Genomic DNA, 11,802 nt, shown 5'->3' with positions numbered 1-11,802 from the left:
GGCACTGATAATCGGAAGGCTGTTCCAACAACGAGGCATTAGACCACCATAATGGTTGGTATGTTGCTTCTAGCCGCTATTACCGCGTAAGGGCATATTGGTCCTTGGCGATTGTCCCATAAAATGGTGAGGGTCATGAACTTGTTTAGAAGTAGCTGCACCTGGCAGTTAAAAAATCCGTCGGCCGGGGTGTGAAAATCGTGGCATTCACAGTACGGGAGGACATACCTGTTTTAAAAAACATAAATTAGTCTCACCAGCCGATCTTCATTAAAAATATTCATTTTATTTATTAGGGCGTGAAACTGTTTGCTAGCAAGGATAGTGCAACGGAGTATGTTAACTTATTCCCAATAACCCACCCTCTGTCCTCTGCCTTTTTCAGAGCCCTCTAAGTGACAGGGGACCAATTTGGCTGTGGTAGTGCGCGGTAGAAAACACTATGCCACATTGAAGGAACAAGTACAACTTAACCGGGCTGTAACGCCACGCTATTGGTATTATATTCCGGTATAAAATAATCTAAAGGGTTACTTACATTATATTGGCATTTTCCATTGTCTAAGTGTAGTGCAGTCCCAAAATACGACTCCGTCTGTGCCAACGATCTTTCTCATAGTGATATAATATATAAAAGTGTATTTGTTTCAGAAATTTTATCCTTATCGTGTCTTACGTTTTTGCAACACCCCTTCAAAAGAAGTCTTTTAGCACAATCCCTGTCTGTCAAGGTCAAAAAACAATAGAACCTTATAGTGCGAGTCGTGGGCCTCTCCGGCACGCAAGCAAAAAATGGAAGCAGCTGACCTTCACTGTAAACAACCATAAATTCTTAGTTTGCAACATTCTGTGTACAGCCATCTCTGAGAAATTGCTTTTTACAGTCCATCTTTGTATATTGTTTGCATGCTAATAAAAAAACGTTGTTAAAGACGTTATGGTTCCAAGTAAAACTGAAAAACCTGTGAAATTCACCAGTTATGGTAAGCTAAGCAACCATAACTCGCGCCACCACCGTGCACTGCTAAAACTAACACCCAGGACATCAAAGATGACATCACAAATGTCATTGATGACATCACTGATGACATCACATGTGTATGTACTTTTCATGAAATATGTGTACAAGGGATTCTTATTATAATGTTGCGAAAAAAGTGTCAAGGATCATTGCAATAAATATCATACCCTAATTAGTGCTTTGAACGATGCATTGATATAAATAGCATTCTATTATGGGGTTCTATCTAGTATACTAAGCTACTAATGCAGAAACATAGCATTGTGTGCAGCGTACAAGATGAAGGTATAATATTCGTAATGTTAATATGTTGAATAATGAAATGATCATTGTTTTCTTAATAGATTTTTGTGTACTGTGAAATATGTAATAAGTAGCTAATAAAACCCATGTATTACATAATTGCATTACTATAGAGAAAACAGAAAGAGACAAGAACACATACCAATATACATATACATAGGGTAAATAGCAGCTTTGAAACAGAGCAATCATCATTTATTTGCTTGAAAATAATGCTGTCTTTAAAGCTTGTGTCTTCCCCTATGTATATGTTTCATATGATGTGACTGGACTCTAAGGGAATTACTATAAGAACCTACTTGTAGGATATGTCTACAAATCAAATACAATTTTTAGTTTCTGACTGTTACTGAAGAAAACCATGTGGCCTAGATATGTCAGCAAAAGAAAAAAGAGTGAGCCAAAAGAACACTCGCGGTGTCCTGAAATGTTCGTACATAAAGAAAATGGGGGTGTTCTGAGGACGTTGTCCGTATTGTTCGCTGGCAAGTTGCATGTGTTATAAGAACACTCGCAGTGTCCTGGAATGTTTGAAAATAAACAAAATGGGGGTGTTCTGAGGACGTTCTCCGTATTGTGTGACTGCTTAGCTGTATGCAATGAGGGAATGGCACAGAGAGTGAAGTGGAAATGGTAAACGGGCTGTCCAAGAGTTACGCGGTCCGTGGACACCGCGGCTGTCCGTGGACAGGGCGTGCTACATCCGGGGTTTTCCAGCAAATCCAGCATGGAAAGAAGACTGTAGGGATCAGCCAATCAGATGTTGAGGTTGTGGATTTGTGTTGAAAGCGACTGTGTGTAGTGAAGATGGCAGAAGTGGAGAAAGTGTGGGTGTTGGTGCTCGGAGATATGTTTGTGCATGGTTTACAGTATGCTCAATGCAGGCATGTTGCAAAGAATTTTGATGTTAAAGGAGTGGAGGTCGTGTGGAGCACTGTGCCTGATTGCAATGTACAGGGAATTGTACAAGTTTGTGAAGATATGGGCAGGATCAACAGTCCCCATGTGGTAGTTTTGCACTATGGTGCTTTCCGTTTGGGCTATGTCAGTGCCCCTACTTTGTTGGCAGATTTGGAACACTTGGTTCAAGCAGTAATGAACATCCTTCCAAATGCCAAAGTAATATGGGACAATAGTTCAGTTTTTTGTCCTCAGCAAAACAATGCTAGGTGTGTAATCAACCGAGGCATGTGTGCCTTCATGCGTAGAGCTGGTATGTTCTTCTGTAATAATGAGAATATTGATTCCATTAATGCTGTTTATTTTAAAGAAGATGGCATTTCCTTATCTTTTATGGGAAATGCCATGCTGTTTTGGAATGTAAGGGTTGCTTTGGAGAAGGTTATGTGAAGATTTTAGGAGTAAAGTAAGAAAAAAAGAAGAAAAGAAATACAAAATAACAGGTGTCTGTCAAGCATCTGCAAAAAAAACAAAAAAAAGGCTCTTTTCAGAGCCAACCTCAAAGGGGAAATGGGGCACACTATTTAAATTTACATTCATCACGCTCAGATTTTCAATATGTCCATGGACATGGCGGTAGTCCGCGGACATCAAAATCACTAGCTAGGGGTTCTGTATGTTCTATGTTACATGTATTTAAAGTCAGGGATATTATGGTTAAGTTGTGCTACTAAAAACCTATGAAATTCAGTAAAAAAACTTTGTTAAAGGGACGTTATGGTTAAGTTGCGCTACTAAAAACCTATGAAATTCAGTGAAAAAACTTTGTTAAAGGGACGTTATGGTTCAAAGTAAAACGAAAAAACCCCTGAAATTCGGCACTTATGGTAAGATAAACAACCATAACTCGCACCACCGTGCACTGCTAACACTAACACCCAGGACATCAAAGATGACATCACAAATGTCATTGATGAGGGCTAGTGAGGCATTATTATGTAAATAAAAGTTTGGCAAGAAGCTTATCACCTGTGTCAGTCCAAGTGAGGCATTATTATGTAAATAAAAGTTTGGCAAGAAGCTTATCACCTGTGTCAGTCCAACTCCTCACAGTGGTTTAAAAAAGATTTGACTCATTCTGACAATGCTTGTGGTTTGAGAACTGGCTCAAAAGAGGAAGCTAGCCTCTTGCTTCCTTTCCTTTGCTGAATCCCTGTTCTCTTAGCAGGTGGACCTATAATTGTGTAAGTTTGGATTCTGAAATGTAACACTCTTGACCCCTGTACTGCGCCATGTTTTTTAATTTTTTTTTTAAATAATATATTTTATTGATTTCTTCAACAAACATAATTAACATACAAGCAAAGAGACAAGATCATGAAAATAAACAAAAACAAAACTTGTGCATTCGAAGATTAAATCAATAATGAAGTATGGTCAGAGCCCGACGAGTCCCCTTTTTAGCCGACTTCATGTGTTCCCAGTACGTGTTTCCGCCGACTGGTAGAAGCTACCGGGAATCGCGCTCCGCCCACTTCCCCCAGATTTTGGAAGCTTTGGTGTGGCATCCCTGTGCCTTGTAGATTCTATGTTCCAACATTGCACAAGTGTCCATGTCATCTGCCCACTGAGCCAGTGTCGGGGAGCCAGGAGCACCCCATTTATGTGCAATGTTGCGTTTCATCAGTCCTGCAGCCGTTGCCAGGAGCAGTCCCTCCCATTTATTTGCAATGTTTTCATCGGGCGTAGCTAACAACAAAATTTTGGGGTCTAGTGCGATGCTTCGACCCAGTGCTCTGGACAGCTTCCCACGGCATTCACCCCAGAAAGTCTGGATTCGGGGGTATTCCCAAAGGATGTGTATGAATGTTCCAGCTTCTGTCCCACATCGGAGGAAGTTCGGGTTTGGGGCCTACCCCATCTGTATATTATGGTTCTAGGGTAATATATTCTATGTAAGATTTTCAGCTGCACCAGGCGGAGCCTGGAAGAGATTGCAATTTCCCTGGGGTGCATTACGACTTGGATCCAGTCCTCCGGGTCGATGCCTCCCACGTCTTCCTCCCATTTGGACTTAAGGTGAGGGAGTTCCGGGGTGGCAAATGAGGCCATGGCGTTATACAATATAGAGGTGCATTTGGTGGGGATGCATGCCGGGAGTATGTTGCGTTCTATGGGTGTGCTTTTGGGAATGGCAAAGTCTGACTGAATATGTGTTCGTAGAGCGTGGGCCAACTGAGTATAGTGATATTGTTCAGTCGCCGGGATCTGGAACTTTAGTTGCAGAGTGTCGATTGAGGCAATTTCACCGCCCTCTAGGACGTCCCCGATCTTGGTGATACCGGCCTTCTCCTATTTGGACCATGGTTTAAATGTACCCAGCTCTTTCAGGTTACTGTTGTACCACAGAGGTTGTGCAGTAGTGATCTTGTCTTTCCAACCTACAAAAGCATGTGCTGTCTCCAAACCATGGCAACATGCGCTGCCATTGTTTGTGGGGAGGGTCTTCCCAGGGGCTGATAGAGCAAGTGAAGTGGGTCTGTATTGTGCAGGGCTGCTATTTCGGCCTTTATATGTGGTAGCTCCAAGTCCCCATGAAGTAGATCATTGACCACAGCTAGCTGCGAGGCCCAGTAGTATACTCGGGGGCGGGGCACGCTGATTCCTCCCTCCCAGATTGATCTCTGCAGTGTGGCTAATGCAATGCAGGGTTGACCTCCTCCCCATATGAGTTCTCTAAGGAGATTGTCGAGGCGGTTGAATTCGGAGTCTTGGATTTCAAGCGGGGCATTCTATAACACATAAAGAAATCTGGGCAGGGTAATCATTTTAATGATGGTGGATCTGCCCATAAGTGTCAACAGGAGGAGTTTCCAGTGGCAGACATCGTCTCTAAAACGGTCCATGATTGGTTGGAGATTATGGGATGTGTAACGAGTCAAGTCCTCTGATACCCAAATCCCCAGATATCAGAATCCGGCTGATACTACTTTGTATATGCAGTCCTGGGGAATGGCTTGTGTACCGCCCTTCACCGGGAAGAGGAATGATTTGCTCTAGTTAATTTTCAACCTGCTAAATTCGTCGAAGCGAACAAGCATCTGCGTCACTATGGGGCAGGTTCGTATCGGGTCCCCCAGGTAGATCAAAAGGTCATCAGCATAAAGAGACGCCCTATCCTCATGTCCCTCCGGCCATCTAAATCCGGTCCACTCCTCGCTTTGGCGGAGCCATAAAGCAAGTGTCTCTATTGCCAGAATGAAGAGGAGGGGGTACAGGGGGCAACCCTGTCGTGTGCCTTTACCGAGGGGAATGGACTCCGATGGCCACCCGTTAACCTTCACCTCTGCATGTGGGTCTGTATAGAGGAGTTGTACCCAGCTCAGGAAGTTGTTTCCAAAGCCCATTCTCTGCATGGTTTCCCAGAGGCTTTCCCAGCGAACTGAATCGAACATCTTTTCAAAATCTGGCCAGTAATGCCAGCGGTCCGTCTATGACTGGGGCTCTTCTCATAGTAGGTGAAGGCGTCGTATTTTCATCCGCGTTGATTTATGTGGCATAAACCCACATTGGTCCGGATGGACCAGGGAGGTAATGACTGATTGTAGCCGGTTAGCTAGGAGTTTGGCAAGGATTTTGGTTTCGGTGTTAAGTAGTGAGATGGGCCTATAAGAGGCGCACTGCTCCGGTGGTTTGCCCGGCTTGGGAATGACGACGTGGCTTTGCGCAGGTCTGGCGGGAGGGTACCCTGCTCCCGAGCCCCAAGGAACATCCCGTGGAGGTATGGTGCTCGTTTCTCCCCGCCCAGTTTCTTCCAAGTTTCAACCGGGAATCCGTTGGGGCCCGATGTTTTCCCAGACTGTAATTGGGCCATGACCTTAGCTATCTGTGTTTCGGTCAGAACCGCGTCTAATTGCTCCTTTTGCTGTTCCGACAGCTGGGGCAGTGCAATGTCCTCAAGAAGAGAAGGGTTCAATCGAGATACAGGGGTGCCGTACAGCGCGGCATAGATGTCCGCGAACGCCTTCGCTATTTCGCGGTCTGCATGGCATCTCTCACCTTGTGGAGTTATAATTTCTCTGACATGGCGTTGACCCTCATCTCTCCTTTCAAGCCAAGCCAACATTTTCCCTGCCTTGTCACCATGTTCATAGACCCTCGCTCTGGGCTCCCGATGGGCCTGTTTAGCGTTGTCTAGTTCGATGTTCCGAAGCCTTTCTCTAGCGCCCTTGAAGGATCTAAGGGTCTCAGAGCATGGGTCGAGAACGTACTTGGTCTCCCAGTCACTCATTTCGGTTTCTGCTTTTGCTTGTTCCCGGAGCCGTTCCCTCTTTTTGTTTGCTGTCCAAGAGATTATCTCCCCCCTCAGCACTGTTTTGTATGCCTCCCAGATGATAACGGGGTCATCCACTGTGGTGGTATTGTTTTTAAAGTAGTCATTCTTTGTTTTTCGGTGGCCCGGTTGACAAAGTCGGGGAAGCCCATATAGTAACTGTTCAATCTCCATGATTTGGGTGGGCACTGCCTTGCATCCCCAACACCATTGTCAGGGGTGAGTGATCTGAGATGCCAAAGGGGAGCATGGCCACGGCTGTCGCCCTGTGTATGTCGGTGTTGGGGAGGAGAAAGTAATCCAATCTAGACATGGAGCCATGTGCACCAGAGTGGAACGAGTATGCCTTGGTGTCAGGGTGAAGGTGTCGCCACACATCTCGGAGGCCCAGAGCTGAGAAAGATTTAGCCAGATTAGTGGAGGTGCTCGGGTTGTGGTCTCTAATGTGAGTGCGGTCCCTACTGTTGCACACAACATCATTAAAATCGCCCCCCAACACCCACATGTCGGGTTGGTGTTTTGCCATGAGGATAACAAGGTCTTTTAATAACTCCTCCCCGAGCCCTGGCGGAGAGTACACTGATGCTATGGCTAAGGTTTCTCCCCCTAGTGTTCCAATTGCTACCACATACCGACCTCTGGGATCCCATTCTACTGTCAGTACTTCGAGTGGAAGGTGTTTATGAACCAGTATGAGTGTCCCTCTGGATCCCATGGTGTATCCCGCATGTAGTGCCACACGGTAATTAGTTCTTCGAAAGAAAGTGCAATTGGTACCTGGCTAAGTGTGTTTCATTAAGTAGGGCGATGTCTGGGGAGTGTCTGTTCAGGAATTGCATCACAAGACGTCTCTTAATTCCAGAGCCTAGCCCATTCATGTTCCATGTGATCAATTTGAGGGATTTGGGTCGCTCATGGAGTGGTGAGTGGGTCATTGTAGGTGGCATTAATAACTTCTAGGGTCGGGTTCACAGGTTTTTGAGAGCTGTTGCATAGGGGCATTATGCGGGGGCTGGTCGCGGGGAGGGTGTGTTGCCGCTTGGGGGTAGCACATGGCGACACGTGTTGGTCGGAGTGGCTCAGTGAATCCATGAATGCACCATAATTTTAAAACAATACCAAAACAACCTGAACTGCCCTTTTCCCCCACCCCATACTCCACCCCAACACGAAGTACCTGTCGCCCAAACATAAGTAAAACCTAACTTGCGCTTAAACTAAAGCATAAACTTTCTAACGTAGATCAGCTCCGTACTGTTGGAGCCTCACAGTTTGTGTGTATACACTGAAGCTTGGGAGCCCAGTACTCTTGCTTGCTGATGTATAGTCGCTTCCTCGTTGGGGGGGGTGCTCTACTTTGGCCGCCAGCCGTTTTGCGCCCTTTGATTCTTGCTTCCGTTGAAGCAGAGGATCCATTATATTCCGATTTACAGTGGTTGTGCTATTTTCAAGTGTTGCCGTACATTTTTATTCGTTTCCTTGTGGCGGGATGGCGTCCTGCTGTTGTTGGGGTCTGATATCCGGTGATCTCTCAGGATATGGTCTGTTGCGTTCACCTCCTGTTTTCTTCCTGGTGGTCCAGTCGCCTTCTATGAGGTTTTCCGCCCAGTTCCACGCTTCTTTTGGGTCCGTAAAATACACTGTCGTGCCATTGTGAAAGATTTTAAGCTGGGCGGGGAAGATTAGGCCATATTTCGTACCCATAGCCTGCAGTCGTTTTTTGAGTGGATCGAAGGACTGGTGCGCTTATTGCACTTCTCTGGTGAAATCAGGGAAGAAGGCTATTTTAGATCCATTATAAGTGACAGTTCCTCTCGCCCTTGCCATCTGTAGCACAGCATCTCTGTCCCTATAATTTAGAAATCTCACGATGACCGTGCGTGGTGGTGCTCCTGGGATAATCCTACCCGTTGGAATGCGGTGCGCCCACTCTATGAAGAAGAATTTGGAGAAGGATTTTGCGTCATATATGTCCATGAGCCAATCCTCAAGAAAAAGTTCCATATTTGCTCCCTCTGCCTTCTCGGGGAGGCCGAGTATGCGGATGTTACTGCGCCTAGATCTTCCTTCACTCTCATCCACTCTTGCTTCCAGGATTTTGATATGGTCTAGCATTCCAGACATGCCTCGATTGACTCCACGAAGGCCATCCTCAGTTTGAGAGATGCGTGCCTCGGCCTCACCAGTACGTGAGGTTAGTTTTTGGAGGTCGTGTCTCAGTAGGGATACGTCCGCACCAATGCTGCCCATCTTCTTCTCCATTGATGTTCTGGAGCTGGCGATGGCACTCATGACATCTCTGAGGGAGATGTCATGCTCCATATTGTCAGGTTCAATTGATGCCGGCCGTTCCGGTGAGCGAGAGAGTGGTGTGGTGGTGTATTGGTCTATCCTGATCTGTGTGGTGGTTTTCCTGGGTTTATTTTTCCCCATATTGCCTTGGCGCTGTTGTGTTACTGGGCTCACTTCTGGTTCGTGGGGGCAGGGCGAGCGTAGATCGTGAGCTCTTGAAGTCCAAGAGGGACTGGGGACTGCAATGGTCATTTGCCCTTATTGTTACCCTCTTCCCCCACTCCTTACCTTTGCCCCGATATCTGGGTCCTCAGAGCCGCCTTCACTGCTATGAAGGAGAGTCGGCAGGCGCTCTACGCAGAGCGGAGCACCCGCGCCCGTATTGCGGGTCTTGCCAGCTGTGTCCAGGGTTGTAGCGTGCGTATCGATGATCACCAGGGCCTAGGAACTCGGGGACGATTTCGTAGTCCAAGCGTTTTTACAGGCTACAAATGCTGGGGTTACTTTGAGTTCATCCGGACCACAATCGAATATGAGGTCTATGCGTGTAAGTGTAGTTTCCACAAGGCACCTGCGTCACCGACACACCAGAAAAGTATCTCGGAGCTTCGTATGGCTTGATCTGTGCAATCGGGGTGCGGTATTCCACCTGCGCGTGTGAGGGTTCAGCCCGTGGAGGAGCTCTGGTGCTCCGGAGTTCCCTGTCACCTCATGCCTTGGGTGCTCGCTGGCTATATATCATGAGTTACCACTTGAGGCAGGAGTAACTGTAGTTCACAGATATTCAGCCGTATTCATTGTTATAGTGCTGATATGTGTGTTTCTGCTGCTTTCAGCGTCCTGTCCCTCTTGCCCTTCGTCACCCGCTCTTCCCGCTCCTTACTGCCGCTCTGTGTTGTGTTGCAGCTCCAGGATACAGTGCTGCGGTGCTGGGGGAAGGGTAGCAGGCGCTCTGCGTCAAGCGGAGCACCCGCGTCCATGTCGCGGGTCTTATCAGCCAGATACAGGTACACTGTCACCCCCCGTTGGATTCACATGGGGGGGGGAGACAAGGCAGGTTATGCAGGCACTCCTCCCGGTTCGCAGGGTCCGCCTGCAAGCCTCAGATGTTCCGGGCTCTGCCCCCTCACTTCGCCTCGTGCAGGGGAGGAGGGGGTTTGTTGTCCTCGTGCCTCACGGGCGCGCTGGTCCACTAAGCCTCGCTCCACCGCCCTCCTTTGGGAGTCGCCAGATGGGGCTGATGTGCCCTCCGACCTCCGCCTCCTCGATGTCTGTGCAGCCGGAGATGGTGGCCGCTTTTGCTAGGCTGGTTTCTTCACTGGGTCGCCGTGCTCTCCGCTCGCCTCGTATCTCCGGTGGCCATCTTGGATGTCTTCACTCGCATTTTGTTTGTCTGAACTCCAATCACCGTAACTCCGAGAATACACTCCGATTACGGTCCGCTGTACCGCGTTCTGTTGCAGCAGTGTTTCGCACGTCGCTGGAGAGTATTTGGATATTTTCAAAGTAGTTTTTAATCAGAATGAATGCAGGATTAGGCTGGTGGCCCAGGAGCGACGGAGGATCACGTCTTCATCGCACGCCCGTTGGCCACGCCCCCTACTGTGCCATGTTTAAGCAAGCGAAATGTCTCATCAGTCTGCAGGACCTCATGTGGCACAAGCTGCATCGCTGAGCTAGGCTAATTTAATTGTGGTCCTGTTAATCATGCTTTTTTAAGGGCAATTGTACATATCATTTAGTATTCTATGGTCTAGTTGATGACGACCAACAAGGGCCAGTAGCATGTCATGGGGATGTTGGTGTGAAGGTAATGAGGGACTGTGATGAGGATGATGGATTTCTGGTGTAAGAGTAATGAGAGACTGTGACAAGGATAGGGGGTGCTGGTGTCTGGGTGGTCAAGGAGGGTCCCTTCTATTATAAGGAATTCATGTTACCAATGCCATATTGATGACTGCGGTTGCTTCAAACTGAGCGTGGTTTACTTTTTGTTCAGAACTGATACAATATTAGATTCCACACATGCAGAAAGATAACGTATCAAATCTACCAAATGTATTCTACCAAATGTAAAAACATACATGTACCATAATATAGATACATGAGAAATTTGTGAATCTCAATATAAATGCCCGTTTTACAATTGTGCAATAATGAGGGAGCAATCTAGATTGGAAAAGCGGCAAGGGATCAGATGATCATGCCCTTTGTATTAACATCTTTAGGGGGGGATTAGTTATTTGTTCTGTTAAGTATTTTTCCAGGTCATTAAAGGTTGTATGTAGCCACATAAATTAGGTATTTTAAAGATGCCAGAAGTCTGTGGAATGGAGACTGCTATCTATAGTTCAAGGGAAATAATGTTTAGGCAGACCTTCCTCTATTTGCTCAAATAATTCAGCGAAACCATGTGCAATCATACTTAAAGGTAAAGGTTTTAGGCCAGTTATTACTAGCAATGAATTATGATTTCAATACTAATGTTTAAACCATGCACCAACGTCAGGACCTACTACACCCAATCCCAAAAAGAGGTGTGTTTTAAAATATGATCTAAAGATAATAATGAAGATAAGCGTGACCAATGAAAATGGAAGAATTGGAGAAAGATGGGATTTCTTGGAAGAAGTTTTGTCCAATCATATTTTGAGGGTGGAGAGTAATAGATGCATCTGGGAGTGTTTCAAATTGTTGAAAAAAGTATATAAATTGCCAGCTGATGTTGTATTGTTGAGACTTGGTTTAGTTTGGTCCTGCAACACCATCTAACCGCTCCCCGGAGCTGTTGTACAATAAACTTGCTTCATGTACAACTGTGTACTCGCTTAAGTGGTGGGTCTGCTTTGGGTTAAGTTGATTAAAGGTTCACCCCCACACTGGAATAACTTCAATGAGGGACTGTGATGAGGAGGGGGAAATTGAGATACAGGTAATGAGGTATTGTGAGCAG

The sequence above is a fragment of the Ambystoma mexicanum genome, chromosome 4p (assembly GCF_040938575.1).
Source record: "Ambystoma mexicanum isolate Mex_15411 chromosome 4p, UKY_AmexF1_1, whole genome shotgun sequence".
NCBI lineage: Eukaryota > Metazoa > Chordata > Amphibia > Caudata > Ambystomatidae > Ambystoma > Ambystoma mexicanum.
The sequence above is the reverse complement of the archived record's forward strand: the minus strand, read 5'-3'. Positions refer to the sequence as shown.